Raw genomic sequence first — 18,989 nt, forward strand, 5'->3', positions numbered from 1 at the left:
CTGGAGGTAGATATGCATGCGCGGTTCTTTGTCAACCGACAGGCATGGGGACGAATCCTCAGCCTATTTCCTATTACTCTACTGCTTATTCAGAGGTAGAACTAGGGTTACCATTATGCTACAGAGCAATGGTGGGGGGTGTATTCCATGTATGACAAAGCATCATCGGTCACGATGGGCTACCCCGCGACAATTCTTACCCATCATAGTCTCAGAAATCTTTTGAACTATGGGAAGTATACATTGACAATGCCTAGGCTCAGAGACTATCATAGACTCTTAGAGCAGGAGGATGTCACCCTTGTGAGATGTGATACAGTAAATCCAGCCGAGAGTTTACCAACTTCCGAGGATGGTGAGCCACATGATTGTGTCCAAGAAGCAGAGAGATATTCGAGGCTTCGATCAGATTTACAAGCCTTTCCATTACGTGGAGGCAGACCTGGAGTATTGGACTGATGGGTCTTGCTATCGGGTAGGAGATAAGTTATGTGCTGGTTATGCAGTAGTTAGAGGCAGAGGGACGGGATTTGTTGTTGAAAAGGCTGAAGTAATACCACAGCCCGCGCTCTGCACAACTTGCTGAACTTGTGGGGCTAACAGAAGCATGTTTGTTAGCGGAAGGTAAGCGAGTAACCATATACACTGATTCAGCATATGCACATAGTGTATGTCATTTGTTTGGGGCGGTATGGAAAGGTCGAGGGTTCAAGAAATCGGATGGTTCTCCGATACAACATCATGCACAAATAATGAAATTGTTGCATGCTATGATGAAACCCACAGAGATAGCGATAGCTAAGTGTGCAGCTCACAAGACAGATATGTCAAGAGTGACACAAGGGAACAAAGCTGCTGATGAAGCTGCAAAAGCCGTCGCAGGAGCGGATAAATTGGGGAAAGTTTTTCTGGTCACTCATGTAGTGGACTTGGAAGACAAAATTACGCTTCGAGATGTAATTTTGATGCAAGAAGCCGCTTCTATGATCGACCAACAGCTATGGCTAGACCGAGGAGCGGTCAAAGATGCTACTGGTCTGTGGAGAAATCATGAGGGGTTGATAGTAGCGCCTCTAGACCTTATAGGTCTGATGATTCAAGAAGCACATGGCTTAGCTCATGTTGCGAGGGGGGAGGTTCACAGAAAGATCACAAAGGAATATGGTGTTTGGGCTCCATATTTGTTTGAACAAATTGATTATTTGATAGGAAGATGCACTATCTGTCTTAAAAATAATGTTCGAAGAGGGATACCTGTTCATCCAGGTTACATTCCTACACCCAGGGGTCCTATGCGTGAGTTGGTCATTGACTTTGTTGATATGATACAACCAGTTGATGGGAAAAGATACATGTTGGTGGTTGTAGATAGATTTTCACGATGGACGGAAGCTTGTCCAACCAAGCGTAAGGATGCTCAGTCGGTTGCCAAGTTCTTATGTAAAGAGGTCATAAGCAGGTGGGGATTACCCGATCGAATATCCTCAGACAATGGAAGAGAATTTGTGGATAAATCAGTAAAATTGATGTTGCAAAAATTGGGAATTAAGCAACGTCTTGGAGCAGTTTATCACCCGCAAAGTCAGGGGATGTGTGAAAGAATGAACGGTGTCTTGAAAAATCGCATTGTGAAGATTTGTCAACATACAGGTCTAAACTGGATAGCGGCGCTTCCTTTAGCACTAATGGTTTGTCGCTCAAGTGAGTTACGTGATCTACAGTATGACACCCCCATGAGTTGGTAACAGGAAGAAGGATGCCAACGCCTTGTTTGCGAACAAGCGGAAAGGGTCCAAGCTTGGCCCTGTTGGAAGATGAAATGAGAGCAGACGTTACATATATGGCCAATTTTCATAAAAAGTTGTCCACATATGTTTCTGACAGGCAAAGACAAGAAGAGGTGCAGAAGGCGCCTGAGGAGGATAAAAGGAATACAGTACAACCGGGAGACAAAGTATTCGAGAAGGTATTCAGGAGGAAGTGGTATAACGAACGTCGTGAAGGACCATTTGAAGTGGTTCGTAGTACTGGAACAGCTGTCCAGGTTAAGGGGTCTCCTACGTGGTATCATTTGTCACATTGTGTTAAAGCGCCTACAGAAGAGGTGCCACGCGTGAGAGAGAGAAGATGGAGATAGGGGAGAACAGGAAGAGGGAGAGATTGTCAATGTTGGGATTAACGTTGATAATGATGACACTTCTGATTATGCCAGAGATGACTATGCAGGGGATGGAAAGGAAGGAGGATTTGGGGAAATTGATTTCCAATACGTCCCAGAAGCAACAGGGAATATTTCAGTGGGATGTGAAGCAGCAGAGATCACCAAGGGCAACTCGGTTAAAGGACAAGCTAGTGATTCGATTGGACAAAATAGGCCTAGACCAGTTAGGAGAAAAGTCAGACCAAAACGTTACGAAAACTAGGAATGAAGTAACAACAATAACACCAACACGTCAGTCTGTTAGAACAACAATGGGAAGCAATTTAACTCTTTCAACATTGACAGTTGGTAAAGCCATAAATATAGCGCATTCGATTACAAGGGATCCAATAGTGTCAGCACCAATGTTAGAACAAAAGACATTAACTAAATCAACTACTTTAATGGTGACTTTGGAAGGATTTGGGGGTACGACGGCAATAACAAATGTAGGAGGTATGATACCGACACCAACAACAACTTTTCTAAAAGTAAACGATGTAACAGAAATGACTCAGCAAATAGTGGTAGAGAACAACATAGGTTCATCTGAAATAGTACAGGATAATATCATGGAAGAACAGGATGGGTTTTTTGGGTTCAACTTAACATCAGAAGATACATCTGATCAATCCCGCTCGGTAGGGAAAAGAGACGCTAAATGGAAAGCATATGGATTTGATTCGGGGTTTTGAAAATTAAAGATCAATGGGCAGGAGAAATCTTTGGTTTCAGCAATTAACTCATGCTGTAAGATCAGTGAGGAATCTTGAGGGTCCATGTCTGTTGAGAATTCCAGCACCAGAGACGTGGGGTTCAATTTTACAGACGATCGCTTCAACCATTGGCGGGTGGGTGTCAGGCCTATGCGTTGAGATGGCTGTTGTATCATCAACGCAGTATTGACAGACAAAGACATGTCGTTGTCACACCATTTGTATAAGCCTAGTTATAAGTGTTCTTGGTTAAATGAATTTCCCTATGTGAATATGGTGGGTGGTAAAGAAAGTCAGGTGACAGTGATCCCTGAAGCATTTGAGGTGAGAGCAGTGAGAGCTAAAACTTGTATTTGTTCTAATAATACAGATGAGGTAAATGGTATGTTCATGGGAATATCAGATTGTGATGGGTATATGTTGACGTTCGGTAAACACGGACGAAAGGGTAAAGGTGACAAATATAATGTAACTTTTTATGCACCAGGTAGTAAGAAGGGCAGGACTTTGATGGTGATGGATCAATTTTCCCCTATCAATGCAACTATTGGGAATTTTAGAGATATTTGGTGGGTTTGTGGTGATAAAGCATATATATTTTTACCCTATGGATGGAAAGGGTGTTGTTACATGTCCACGTTGAAGCTTCCATATGAGGTTTTTACAATAAGAAGAGGAGTAGCACCGACCCCAGATCAATCTGAAACTACTGTTGAAAATAGGGTTAAACGAGACATGGCTAAATTTACTAATCTTGAAGCCTACCATTGGAGAATAAGTCTGGGAGAGAAGTGGGGACTTGGTCTTTTTCCATGGTATGGTGTAACATTTTTAGCAGATCATATTGATAATATTACATATACGTTGCAGGGCTTTGCAAATGAAACAATAAGAGGGTTTCACCTTCTGTCAAATGCTCAAAGAAGTCACAGACTGACGTTGTTGAAACATGACATGGCTCTTGATTATATTTTAGCAAGACAAGGTGGCTTATGTTTGGCTATGAATCTGACGGGGGATGATTGTTATACTTTGATCCCAGATAGTTCAGATAATATCACGAGTGTTATCGATGCCTTGAAGAATATCAGGGATGCATTTGGAAGATCTGAGAAAGCTGGATGGTCAGCGAAGTCTTGGTTGCAAGATCAGTTAGGCCCAATAGGAGCAGTGATGGTTCAGATTTTAATCGCAGCTCTGATAGCGCTGTGTGTGATGTTTTGCTTTTGTACTTTGTTACTGACCTTTGCAAAAGCTATGATATTAAGATGGGTTGGTGTTGTGATGCCTGGAGACAACACTCAGATGCCGTTGTTGATTGTTCCTGATCTGGACGAAGATGGACGAGGGGGTCTAGATGGACTACTGATGGATAAATATCCTTTTTGATTATTTGATCATTTTACAATTTTTTTTTCAATATTAGTGTGATTTTTAGTATGATTTATGAATCAAGGGGGGAATGGGTTTATGTGATTCATGCATCATTTATATATCAGTTTTATAGTCTTAGTGGATAGTGATGTTTAATTTGAAAGTGTTTTTTTGGAAAAGATACTGTTTGGTCTTTTTCTTTTTCTTCCAGAGGCATTTGGGAGAACATGTGGAGATTGGAATACTCAAACAAAGACAATATGAAGGGACAATATGACTGGAGGAGATGAAACAAGGAGGGTGTGGCCGATTTCATCATTAACAAGTCCATTGGAAGTCGAGACTACGGAGGAGATGAAGTGTAGTGGACTACATTCCAGTGTCTGCAATGAAATATAGACATATTTGATGTGTAATACATAATTGTGTCATATTCTTAGGTATTGATTTTAGTAGAATGATGTTTGATGTTATTGAATGCAGATGAGGATCTTAGATGCTTTTGTTTATTTCGATGGGGGTTTAGGGAAAGGACGTTTAGGCAGGGAGAGATTCCCTTTCAGGTCCTATGGGTTGACCAGCCTGAGAGTGGATGTTTCTGGATAGGATTTTGTTTACAGGGGCTTACATGTGTAGTTAATTGTATTATAGTTTCAAATGTATTTACATGGTTTATGAGGTTATCTGGAGTACCGAGGTGGTTGCCTGGGGCAGAGGGACCGTAAGAGAATTTTACTGTCTTGATTGATGGATGGATATCTGAAAAGATGGCTGCCAGACAGTTTTTCGCTCTTACACTCCATAGAGATTTCTTCATATGTCATAGTAATGTATTCATACTTCACAAACAGTTGTTCATATTTCATAGTAATGTATTTACACTTCATAAACAGTTATTTCATAGAAAGGTATTTACACTCTAGAGAAGAATGTTTTTGGTTTAAGGTTAAAGATACTCAATAAGATAAATTGTTACTGGTCATAATCCTATTGTTGTCGAGACTTTTTAGTTTTGTCTCGAAGGGGGGAATATGTAGTATATTAAAATTATGTCTTTGTTAACGGTTTTTCATGAAGAAATGGAAGGTTGATTATTGCTATCAAGAGGGAAGGTTTTAGCGTGACGTCACATATGACAAACAGGAAGTGGGTGGTAAGATACGGGGATTGAACAGTAGAGGGAGCTATTCAACTCTTGGAAGGCTATATAAAGGGGGGAGCAACGACGGAGAGTTAGAATACAGCAAGATTTATTTGGGGTCTGGTTCTCCGGATATTGTGTCCGTACTTACGCTGGAACCTCGTGGTTTGAATAAAGGCCTTTGAACACGATCCAGCCTAAGCAGACTCCTTGATTGACGATAACACCTACGAATAACCTACACTACAATATCTTTTTTAAAAAGCCGCAGTAGACAGGATTATCCACACATACTTAGCAGCTCATGTTCTAGACAGCAGCATGCTACATGGCAGACCAATCCAATCCCATCTTTCGGCATGTCCAGCCCATCCATTATTTCAGCCAATGATGGCTAGCGAGAAGGTTCCTGTATTTTTCCGTGGCTAAACCAACTAGGCTTGTTATTTCAATATTTTATTCGTATTTACAGATGGCATACAAGTTTGTTATTAAGGCACATGAAAGTTCACATTTTCCAGAAGGCATTTCTGAAGAAAAACAAATGTTAAAAAAATTAAATGCCTCTCCTGTGAAGTAGTGACGTGCGACATACGCCTAGTTTCTTGAAATGATTCACAAATGTGCAGTTTTGTCACAACACAATGTCACACACAATGTCACAATTCTGAGGGAGCATGCAATTGGCATGCTGACTGCAGAAATGTCCAACAGAGCTGTTGCCAGATAATTTAATGTTCATTTCTCTAACATAAACCACCTCCAATGTCATTTTAGGGAAGGCCCTCCCAGGCCCACCAATGGCTGCACCCCTGCCCAGTCATGTGAAATCCACAGACTAAGGCCTAATGAATTTATTTCAATTGACTGATTTCCTTATATGAACTGTAACTCAGTAAAATCTTTGAAATTGTTGCATTTTGCGTTTATACAGTGGGGGAAAAAAGTATTTAGTCAGCCACCAATTGTGCAAGTTCTCCCACTTAAAAAGATGAGAGAGGCCTGTAATTTTCCTGGCCTGTAAATGTCAACTATGACAGACAAATTGAGATTTTTTTTCTCCAGAAAATCACATTGTAGGATTTTTAATGAATTTATTTGCAAATTATGGTGGAAAATAAGTATTTGGTCACCTACAAACAAGCAAGATTTCTGGCTCTCACAGACCTGTAACTTCTTCTTTAAGAGGCTCCTCTGTCCTCCATTCGTTACCTGTATTAATGGCACCTGTTTGAACTTGTTATCAGTATAAAAGACACCTGTCCACAACCTCAAACAGTCACACTCCAAACTCCACTATGGCCAAGACCAAAGAGCTGTCAAAGGACACCAGAAACAAAATTGTAGACCTGCACCAGGCTGGGAAGACTGAATCTGCAATAGGTAAGCAGCTTGGTTTGAAGAAATCAACTGTGGGAGCAATTATTAGGAAATGGAAGACATACAAGACCACTGATAATCTCCCTCGATCTGGGGATCTCACCCTGTGGGGTCAAAATGATCACAAGAACGGTGAGCAAAAATCCCAGAACCACACGGGGGGACCTAGTGAATGACCTGCAGAGAGCTGGGACCAAAGTAACAAAGCCTACCATCAGTAACACACTACGCCGCCAGGGACTCAAATCCTGCAGTACCATACGTGTCCCCCTGCTTAAGCCAGTACATGTCCAGGCCCGTCTGAAGTTTGCTAGAGTGCATTTGGATGATCCAGAAGAGGATTGGGAGAATGTCAGATGAAACCAAAATATAACTTTTTGGTGAAAACTCAACTCGTCGTGTTTGGAGGACAAAGAATGCTGAGTTGCATCTAAAGAACACCATAGCTACTGTGAAGCATGGGGGTGGAAACATCATGCTTTGGGGCTGTTTTTCTGCAAAGGGACCAGGACGACTGATCCGTGTAAAGGAAAGAATGAATGGGGCCATGTATCATGAGATTTTGAGTGAAAACCTCCTTCCATCAGCAAGGGCATTGAAGATGAAACGTGGCTGGGTCTTTCAGCATGACAATGATCCCAAACACACCGCCCGGGCAATGGAGTGACTTCGTAAGAAGCATTTCAAGGTCCTGGAGTGGCCTAGCCAGTCTCCAGATCTCAACCCCATAGAAAATCTTTGGAGGGAGTTGAAAGTCTGTGTTGCCCAGCGACAGCCCCAAAACATCACTGCTCTAGAGGAGATCTGCATGGAGGAATGGGCCAAAATACCAGCAACAGTGTGTGAAAACCTTGTGAAGACTTACAGAAAACATTTGACCTGTGTCATTGCCAACAAAGGGTATATAACAAAGTATTGAGAAACTTTTATTATTGACCAAATACTTATTTTCCACCATAATTTGCAAATAAATTCATAAAAAATCCTACAATGTGATTTTCTGGAATTTTTTTCCACATTTTGTCTGTCATAGTTGACGTGTACATATGATGAAAATTACAGGCCTCTCTCATCTTTTTAAGTGGGAGAACTTGCACAATTGGTGGCTGACTAAATACTTTTTTTCCCCACTGTATATATTGTTCAGTATAATTGAACACTGACATGTTCCTTAATCTTTTTTCTTAGTGAACAACACGTGGCAAAATTTAGAAACAGATAACTTGAAACCCTATGATAAATGACCATTCCTCTACTGCTGCAACAGCACCTTGCATTTTCTCCATTACATAAGGAATATTCCTTCCTCTTTTCCATATGGCACCATTATCTGCATATAAGGCCACCCTTATACCCTGTCCGATATCCCCAAAGATACAGTATCATCAATCATCAACGTGAATAAGATAGGACTAATAGCACTACCCTGTGGAGTTCCATTTTCCACCTCATATTCTCTTATTAAATCCGATCCCACCCTGACCTGGACGGTTCGGTCAAACAAGAAATCGATAATCCAGTTATACATTCTCCCACTAATACCCATTCGATGTAATCAGTAGACCTTCCCGCCACATTGTATAATATGTTTTAATATGCAATGTCCAAATATACTATTGACATCACCTCCTTCATTGCCAAAGCTTTGTTCACCTCAGTACTAACTGTAACCAATGCATCAAGGGTAGTCCTTCCTTTTCTGAATCCACTCTGGTATGGACTTAATAGACCCCTATGTTCCAGATAATACATAAATCTGCCTACAATCAACTTTTCCATTAATTTACAGAGATTTGATGTAAGCGCAATAGGTCTATAACTAGCAGGACTAGATGGATCTTTACCAGGCTTCACAAAAGGCAACACCACAGCACGTTTCAATCCTGATGGTAGCAATCCTGTCATCCATATTTTGTAAAATAAACTCAAAATCTTTTCCAAAACTTCTGTAGGCAGATGTTTAAACGTAATGTAGCATAATTGATCCTCACCTGAAGCAGTGCAACCACACCCCTCCAAAGCCCTTGTTGTTTCAAACATGGTGAATTCAGCATCCAGTGATACTCCAGAATCACACTTCTTACGGTATACATCTTCATGCAGTCTTAGCTTTTCTTCCTTACGTGGTTTACATTCATCACTTAGATTATCAACTTTCTGAACTTTATGCACACAAGAGCAAAAGCTCTTCCTAGAGTGTCTGCTTGTTCTTTGTTTGAAACAGCCATAACATCTTCCTCAGCTAACACAGGTAAACGCTAGCTCTCTCTAACTTCTTCTTCGATGGGGTTTAACGGCGGTTGGCATCCAATGTTAATGGTACATTACCGCCACCAGCTGGACGGGGTATTGAATAAGAAACTAAAACAACATTGCGGGAAAGTGGGAAAACGACATCATACAAAATAATATGCGTCAACTAAGAAAACCCATCCCACTTCTTCAATCACAGTCCACTCCAACATACATCTCTACACAGGCTCAGGGGCCTGTGATGGCGGTACATTCACCGACAGGATTTCTTGCACAGCCTCGGCTGTGAAATCACAAAGACCCAAAAAACGTTCAGCGGAATTCACAATGATTCCAATTTTCTTAAGACTTCTTCTCTGCTTGTGCTGTACAGTTTATGACCATTGCAATAAAGAATACAAAGTCCACCTTTTAAACATGTAGTATTTCACTATCCCTTGGTTGATGGGAAACCTTCACTGGTCGTGGTGGCTCTACTATCATTGCTGCTTCCCCGCCACACATTCCTTCCAATCTTCTTACCCTCGCCACCTCATTCTCCTTCACCCTAACAGGGCACTCCACATGTTCACCTCCACAGTTGCAGCATTTCCCTTCATCTGGCATACGACACACTTCCCTTCTGCACACACTTGACACATGATCAAATATTTTACACGTATGACACTGAAAGGGCTTGTGCACAAAAGCTCTTACAGAGTATCTCATGAATCCTAACTATATATGAGAAGGGAGAGACTCTTCATCAAAGAACAGTAGCATGGATGAAGTGAATTTATTTTCTCCATCCACCATACAGGTCAGTCGACGTGCACCAACCACTCCATCGCTGCCTTCAGTTATATCCTCTGCCTTTATTTCTTGCGCCACCCCAGAAATAACCCCATTGATAGACGCCCTGCTACAAAAATCCATACAGGAAACATTCCACTCCGATATCTTTTTTAGTCTTAAAACACGCTTCTTCTGCTCCGCAGACACACAAAATATCTAAATAAGAGCACTTCTTGTGACTCTCACCGACTCCACACTTTCATCCAACACATTCCAGATTTTCCTGGAGACGTTAAACGGATTTCCCAAGTAGCATTGATCCGAAACCCTCACTCCGACTAAAAACCAGTCTAGTGGTTTCCTATTTTCCAACACAGCTTTACTTCTCGTTTCCCTTCCCTGTAACCCACTCATTCTCACTTTCTGTACTATTAGCTTCACCCGACTCACTAGCAGTTTCAAATAAAACCTTCTCAATCGTTGCCTACAGTGGTATGGTTACTTTGTTTTATGTGTTCACACGGGGTTTGCCCAGCTCTCTCTAACAATGTTGCAGTCAACTCAAGATGGCACCTGTGGGATGGACACGCCTCCAACCACACCCATTCCTGCAGCATTAAAGACCTACTGCATAATAGGCAATTATAATCAAAACACAATGTGTTAACATAGTCTTGTACAAGTACATACATCAACACATTTCTTTAGGGGCAACGTTTCATTTCCATGTTATGCTTTTCTTGGTAATGCATGTTACAGTGTTACTCGACTAAATTCCTTCTAATCCGACAGCCTAGCTCGCCTAGTACACACAGTCCCTCGTATTGCAGGCGCATCAGTGTCAGGTTGTGGATTCTTCTCCTAAAATTACAGCCTGTGGAAGAGCCTTTGCCCTTTATCCCGTAGTCGCTTGGCTCATTCTCTTTAATCTGGCCTTGCAGAACAAACCCGGTTCAGACCCTTCATGTGAGACTGGAGCTAATTCCCCCCTCATGCACCCTGGGATTTGTATTCAGCAATCCTCTGACATCACCTTGAAAAAAGCTCCCAACTCCCAGGCCTCCCTTTGCTGCGTAACATGATAAGGTTAATGAGGGGAGAGATGGGTAGCCGGTCCCTCCGGTGAGCTACCCTATCCAGAGGCAGTATCAAGACATTCCACCCTCCAAACCACTTAACTCTTCTCCATAATGACTGGGCAACCATTTTAGCAAGGGCCAGGGCTTTCTTGTTTAATCTGCAGTATGCTTTGTCCACATGTGATCTTATAACGCAGGGAATAAGGGGGGTGAAGGAGTGCGATTGAAGGTGTCCCAGTGGATCTGATTATCCCCATCTTAACTTGAGAGACTGGGGGTGGGCAGGAAACGAGGGGGAGGGGGGTTGCAGCTGCGAACAGCAGGCTAATTAATTACACTTTAGCTTGTGGGAATATTCTGCCTAAATGCCAGTCAGGTCCCTGTGAGGCGATGCACTTAACAGCTTGAGAATGACACACACACACACACACACACACACACACACACACACACACACACACACACACACACACACACACACACACACACACACACACACACACACACACAATAAGTAAAGCCTTCAATTCTAATTACTGGGGGAGGAGTATAGTGTTGTGAACAGTAGTGAAATGTTACAAGCTAGGCCTATACACCAACCTCCTGTGGAGTATACCCACTTCTCCAGGCACCACTACACCACTGGGCATACTGTGTTTATAAGCACACCGTCTGGCATTCTAAAATCACCACCTGTGGTTTCATGGTTTTCTACCAAGTCGACTCATGTCCTGATGCTGCCTACCTTTATGTTACGTGATTTGTAAGAAAAACATTTCATAAGTGGTCGTAGAATTACTCACGTTTCCAAAATGTTTGACAGTCATTATCACTGTGCTTTCTTAAAGGGGGGCTGAACTTTGGCCTCGTTTTTTGTCTTGCTCATTAAGAAATGCTAGCGGCCATAACTGAAACCAAATGAGAGTTGTCTTGGGGGTGTGGTTTGATGTGGGTGTGTCTTTGCCATTCAATCACAACAAACAAGGGCAGTAGTGAGTAGTGACAGCGAGGTAAGCTAAGCTAGCTTAGCTATGGAGAGAAGTTTTGAAGTTGAAGTCTTCTCCCCTCCTGACTGACTCGCTATCTCAAGATGGTCAGCTAATTCAGTTCTTTATGTAGGCTAAAGCCTGCGCTGATCTTGTATTTAGCCAAGCTGATAGCAGGTAGCTAGCATAGCTTGGGGATAGCTGCAGCTGGCTAGCCTATCTATAGTAGCTGATATTTCTCTGTCAAATCACAGTTATGCCAAGATAGCAAGAACCATTGTCTGGAATGTGTTTCATGAGATGCTCTTTTTAAATGTTACCGTGGAAACAGTATTAACTGTGAGTTGAATGCCCAGTCTTCAGTCAGCTCAGCTGTCCTATTCTATAACTGGCTAGTTTTGTCTCATCTCTCCTTATGTCCGCTCTTAGCTCTTTCCCGGGGGGGAAATCCCAGAACTACTAATATCCCTACAGGTGTACATGTGGACATTGCACAAACATCGGCACGGGCTCGTGGTAAGGAATGGTATCAAATACATCAAACACATGGTTTCCAGGTGTTTGATGCCATTCCATTTGCTCCGTTCCGGCCATTATTATGAGCCATTCTCCCCTCAGCAGCCTCCTGTGGTATACTCTAATTTTACCAAATATTTCCCAAATGGTCTGGTGAAGGAAAGGCGTCCTGTGTGAAAAATGTTTTCCTATAGATTTTTCAGGTTTTCACTCTCAAAATCACACTTTTTATAGAAAAACAAATTATGTTGTAAGTCAACAATGCTCAAACCACATTTGGATACATTATTTTTGGTTTGGGATAAAGGGTGTATTTGCCCTTTAATTCAATTGAATTCACACCTAGCAAGAGCCCACAATGTCCTACATGTGATGGCAGAGTTTGTAAAACAAATGCCCTCCCGATTGATACAAATCATCATGACATCATTCTGCCAGGTAGGCCTAATTTATAGTCAACATTTAGCCTAATTGGGAAGTTGAGGGGAAAGCTCACTCTTCCTGCCTGTATCATTACACTACGATCAGAGCCGGCTGCAGACAATGATCAACTAGGCTGAAATCAGATTTTCAACATTTTGATGCTATATTTATAATTATATAAAATATATGCAACGAATTTTCCACCAACAGGTTACTGTGCCAATGCACCACACACAACCAATAAGCGATGCATAAGTGAATTCGGATTACCGACGCTTATTATCATAGTTTAGATTTTCTACACCACAATCAAGTAGAGTATGTTAATCTCTACAGTATTGAAGGCTTGGTTTGACTGTCATTACACTTTTTGGTGTTTTATAATAGATGTCTCATTCCATTAATCGAATGGCCGTTGCGCAGTTTGGATGCTGGAATTATATGGAGTGGATGCATGTGAGCAGGTAGCCTACAGGAGACTTTTAAAGTAGCCTAATCAGATTTTTTAAAATGGTGACTAGTTGTGTTTATGCCACACATAAAAGGTAATACATTTTAAAAGTGAAATTACAAATATTTAGGCTAAATTGAAGCGTTAGGTTCTAGGTTGAGGAATAGCTGCTCGGATCGGAGAGGAGGCGGAACTGTTAAGCTTTCCTTAAATCAGTATCATCCAAGCTTAAGAGATCTCAACAAATTGATAAACCATATTGGAATAAAGAGTTCAATAATGTATGGTCTGTAATGAGAGTTGCAGAAAATAAGTTCCTAAAATGTAAAGACCAATCAATAAGAAGAGGCTTAAGAGAAGAGTTTTAACAGTGTCAACATGTCTTTGACAACAAGCTAAGGTTCTATAAGAGGAGATTCAGAAGGGGCCAAGCACTGAATCTTGAACAACAACAAAGTAACAACCCTCAGCAATTTTGGAATGAAATCAATAAACTAGGTCCGAAAAGAGTTCTGAAAATCCCTATGGAAATCAAACTGGAAAATGGTATGAAAAAACTTGAACATAAGAAGAATTGTGTATTAAATAACTGGGGGAATGACTTTGCTAACCTATTTTCAGGCAACAATATACTGTACCATCTGTGTTTGATGATGACTTCTTAAATTGTACTTGTAGCTTAATAACTGGTCCTGCTGGGAGCATAGGCCTATGTGGCCATAGGACGACTTGTGCGAATTAAGATCAGCAACAGACAGCGCATCAGTATCAGAAGTAAAAATACAGCCAGACTTGGCTGCTGCAGTGCCTTTCTATAATCTGTCGAGAGTAGACCCCCAACTGATCCAAATGGAATGAAACATTCAAATAACAGGGCTTTTGCGCAATTATTCAAATGGAATTTTCACTGCAGTTTACAGCCTAGAATAGAATTGTACTCACTTGAAAACAATAATACTATCATGCATTGGATTGTGGTGTTGTAGGCTAGTCTAGGTAGAATAATTTTATGGTCCCTAAGGGATGGATTGAAATTTACAGAATGGTGCCATTTAAGATGACGGAGGACAATTTTGTTTTCATGAGCTTGGCCTTATTTCTATTACAGCATATTGGATGACTCTCATTGATATTCCATTCACCCAGTTCAATGTAACAGCGATAGGTTTAGGCTACTACATGATACTCAATTTTTCCCTATACCCATCATGAGGTTGCTACAACCTAGCCTATGAATGACAGTTTACAACGTAGGTGCACACAGGTCGAGAGACAAATTTGAGGTTCAATACTGCCTTGCACACTCTTGCCTGCATCTAGCTGATATATGGTGTAATCATTAGGTAAGCCAAACCGCTACACACAGCCTACATCGTTGTCACCATATTCGCTAAAGTAACGTCATAGTCAGCATAGCTAATAGAACTAACGCGTTAGTAAACCCACTACAATCATGCAGTAACGTTTGTGTGCAGTCAGTAAGCAGTGCCAAGTTACACCGGCGGGCAATAAATTAGCAATAAATTAGTAATACCAAAAGCATACCTTGACTTGGAAGAGTTCCAGTGTTGTGTTGGAAAGTCATAGCCAGCTAGCTAACATAGCATCCCTCTGTTTGAGCAGGGTGTTTCAGTAGGCTAAACTAGCTAGCTGCATTTGCTAGCTAAGTAAGTGAAACTGAAAATGGGAGAAAAAAATATATGAATCTCTCTCTCTATATATATATATATATATATATATCTCTTGCTTCTCCTTCATTTTCGAAGAAAATAATTTGTTCAAAACTGTTCAACTATTGTCTTTCTCTCTGTTTGAGTCAACTACTCACCACGTTATACACTGCAGTGCTAGCTAGCTGTAGTTTATGCTTTCAGTACTAGATTAATTATCTGATCCTTTGATTGGGTGGACAACATGTCAGTTCATGCTGCAAGAGCTTGGATAGGCTGGAGGACGTCCTCCGGGAGTTGTCATAATTACTGTGTAAGTCTATGGCAGGGGGTGAGAACCATGAGCCTCCTAGGTTTTGTATTGAAGTCAATGTACCCAGATGAGGGTACATTTGCAAAATAGTGTGTTTTAATCAGTTATTTGGTGACGGGATTGTATTTAGTATAGTTTTATCAAAAATATATAACTTTTTTAATGTTTTACCATTTTTATTTTTATGAAATTCACTGAGGAGGATGGTCCTCCCCTTCCTCATCTGAGGCGCCTCCACTGAAATGGTTACCTGGAGGAAAATGGGGGAGGGTCATGCTTTTTCAATATCAGTCAAGAGGAGGGTTTAGTATTTTTAAATCTAGTCATGTAATTTGTAATTTATGAAATTTCAATATTTCTCAGGGTTTTAGAAGTAGTTGCTTATTAGGCTATATATCGATGTGTGCCTGATGCCGCCCCTCATCTCTGATTCTGGTCGTGCAAAATCAAGTGCACCTATAGGCCATTTAGTGTGGTTTCAATCAAATGATCCATAGCCTACAGGCTACGAAGTGCATGCTCGGAGAAGCACAGAGAAAAGTTATATTTCTAAGATAGCTGCTGGGATGGTGTAAATAAAACTATATTCCAACCTTGAGCCCTGCTCTGCTCTTGCTGATCAAAAACGTTTTTGTGTACTGCCTAACCAATGGCTCTGTTGTGTAGGCCTACAGTGGCAGTTCAAGAGAAGAGTCAAAGGCTTCTTCAGAATTGTTATTTTCTTTATTAGGCCTAGTCGAAAAAACTCACTATCTTTTGTGCGGACAGCCTATAGCTTATGTTCTGTTCAGTTTGAGAAGGAGAGTGCAAAGATGAAGAGGACCGGAGGTAGCGTGCCTCTACTATAATTGATTTGATTAAAAACAAGATGTTTCTTGCCCATTATGTATTTATCAAAGTTATTGACCCCACACTAAGCCAGATTAAAGTAAATTACATTGTGGTGGTGCCGCGGCACAATCAATCGAAAATAGACAGTTCATTGTGTTGAAAGTAGGCAAATTCGAGTAGGCATAATTCATTTAAACTGTCTTCATTTTTAAATTGTACTTTACTAACAACAAGAGGGCTTTGTGTTGGAGCCGATTTCTTCCTATTTAAGAAATAAGAGGTAGGCCTACCTGTTTGACAGACGAAATTAGGCTATAGGCTGCTATATCCATACATTTGTCGGTCAATTCCTCCACCCATCATGCACTCTTTAAATAGCCTACCTCCATGTCAGGAATCACTGTTAAGTTAAAACCAAGACTCGAATTGAGGGGGTATGAGAAGGTATGCCATAGACTGACCTTTAATTAAAGAAAATGTCAAAAAGCACAGGCCTACCCCTTGTTAGCTTAAGAGTACAATTTAATCATTTTCAAGAAAATCAAACGGATCCGATTATATAGAGTGATCTATAACAGCGCTTTGGTCCGGAATGCTTTGTTTCATTTCTTGTTTCATTCAGAGGCTGAGCTACAACCTTCTATAGCCGAAGAGACAAAAAAAGTAATTTGCTTGGGAAGTAATCTAATTCTGTCACTATCAATTGATTAAGCTATTCACTTTCTGTACAGTAGAAGATGTTTAAACCCAGACAGCTTTTAGGGAAACACTTGTGACCTTCTCTTGTTGGGTTAAGCCACGGAAGAAGAGTAGCCAGCAATTAACGCTTACATCTTTCTGTGTCAGTAGGCCTACTCTGTCTGGGGTGGAAAGGTAGGCCTAACCTATGCTCAGATTCCTAATGACATCTCAGATTTATGCAAACAGGGACAGTTTCTTTGCAAATAAGACACACTGATTTGGCATTGGAGAAATATAATAAGATGAACACATATGCTTATCTCTCTGTCCATTCTTAGGATGTAATTTTGGTAATTTGTGTGGTATTAAAAAATATTCTGCTAATATGTAAAATGATGTAGAATTGCATTTAAAAAAAATCTCGGACCTGCAAATTTAATGATAGATTCATACAATGGTTTTACTATAAAGGAGATATTTCCACCCCTACTCTTGTCCACGGTGGTCTGTGAACCCACAACCTCCTGGCCCGCAGCCCTGGGTTCTACTAAAATTCCTGCGTTGCCATGTAATGCTTACAGGACGAAGAACAGTTTCTAAAACTGCATATCTAAGGCTCTGGTCCAAGAAGTCAGGGTAAACAGTAGGCATGTTCTCTGGGCTCCCGAGTGGCGCAGCGGTCTAAGGCACTGCATCTCAGTGCTTGAGGCGTGCGTCACTACAGACCCCCGGTTTGATTCCAGGCTGTATCACAACCGGCCGTGATTGGGAGTCCCATAGGGCGGCGCACAATTGGTTCGGGTTTGGCCGGTGTAGGCCGTCATTGTAAATAACAATTTGTTCTTAGCTGACTTGCCTAGTTAAATAAAGGTAAAATATCCACTTTGTTTTAATTATTATTTGGGGTATAGGAGAGGGTCACTTGTTTTTTTCAAGTGTTCAGGGATGGTTTAGGTAAAATATATTTTGCTGAAGGGAGGGCCATCCAATTTCATTTCTGAGAGGCCCGGTTTTCTCCATGCAACCCTTATCGTAAATAACATTCACTCCCTAAACAAGATCAATAGGGGAGATCTTTTAGCTGCCTGTCTTCACTATTCTTTCATGCGCAATGACGCGCCTGGCCTATCCGCTGCCTATCAGCTTTTCCTCTTGTGGGTTTAATATTGAAAATTGGTGCAGATTTGAATGATTTTATCTGTGGTGTGATTGCTAGTTAACCTATTGCAGATCTGGACAAACGACCCACCTACCACTATTGTCACTATGGATAGAGGGCAGGATAGAGTTGACTGTATAGTAAGAGCACGGAAAAGCGTAGTGCATAAGGGAAGTACCAAAACTCCTTGATAGGGGAGGAGCATGTAAGCAGATGAGGACATTTTTCTATATGGAAGAAATGAGCAAGTAAAACCTGAAGAATGGTGAATGTAAATCAGGGAAAATATGCAGTACCCTCCCCTGTGCCCAATAAAAAACCACACACCAAAAAAAAGTTCTACAACCCTCACCTATATTGGGCCAGCCCTAAACCCCCCCAGTAAATTTGTAACTGTCCCTTAGTGGGGATTACGAAGGGAGCATACACAATGCCCAGTGATAAAACAAGTGGATATATGGCATATGCCTGTGGATAGCCTCCACTACACCAGTAAGTATGCCTGTACTTTACCTAGCAAATCAAAATAAGTTGTGTGTAGATTACAACTTCAGCTGTCTAACCAGAACTAGAATGGCATTCTATTGTTATGGTCTATTTCGTCAAACCTAAAGATTTGGCTGTCTAACCACACACTGACATGCACCCCTACCCCCCCCACCCCCAGATGGAGGACATCAGTATCAACCTGTCTTTAAGTCATAGGTGCTTCTACAAAGTATTGACTCAGGGGTGTGAATACTTATGTAAATTAAATATTTCTGTATTTCATTTTCAATAAATTAGCAAAAAGTTCATTTTTTCAATTTGTCATTATGAGGTATTGTGTGTAGATGGGTGAGAAAAAATAACAATTTAATCCATTTTGATTTCAGGCGGTAACCTAACAAAAGGTGGAATAAGTCAAGGGGTATGAATCATGTAATCAAATCAAATGTTATTTGCCACATGCGCCGAATACAACAGGTGTAGACATTACAGTGAAATGCTTACTTACAAGCCCTTCATTATTTTTTATTTTTTTTATTGCATTGTTGGTTAA

This window comes from Coregonus clupeaformis, chromosome 30, assembly GCF_020615455.1.
Source record: "Coregonus clupeaformis isolate EN_2021a chromosome 30, ASM2061545v1, whole genome shotgun sequence".
Classification (NCBI taxonomy): Eukaryota; Metazoa; Chordata; class Actinopteri; order Salmoniformes; family Salmonidae; genus Coregonus; species Coregonus clupeaformis.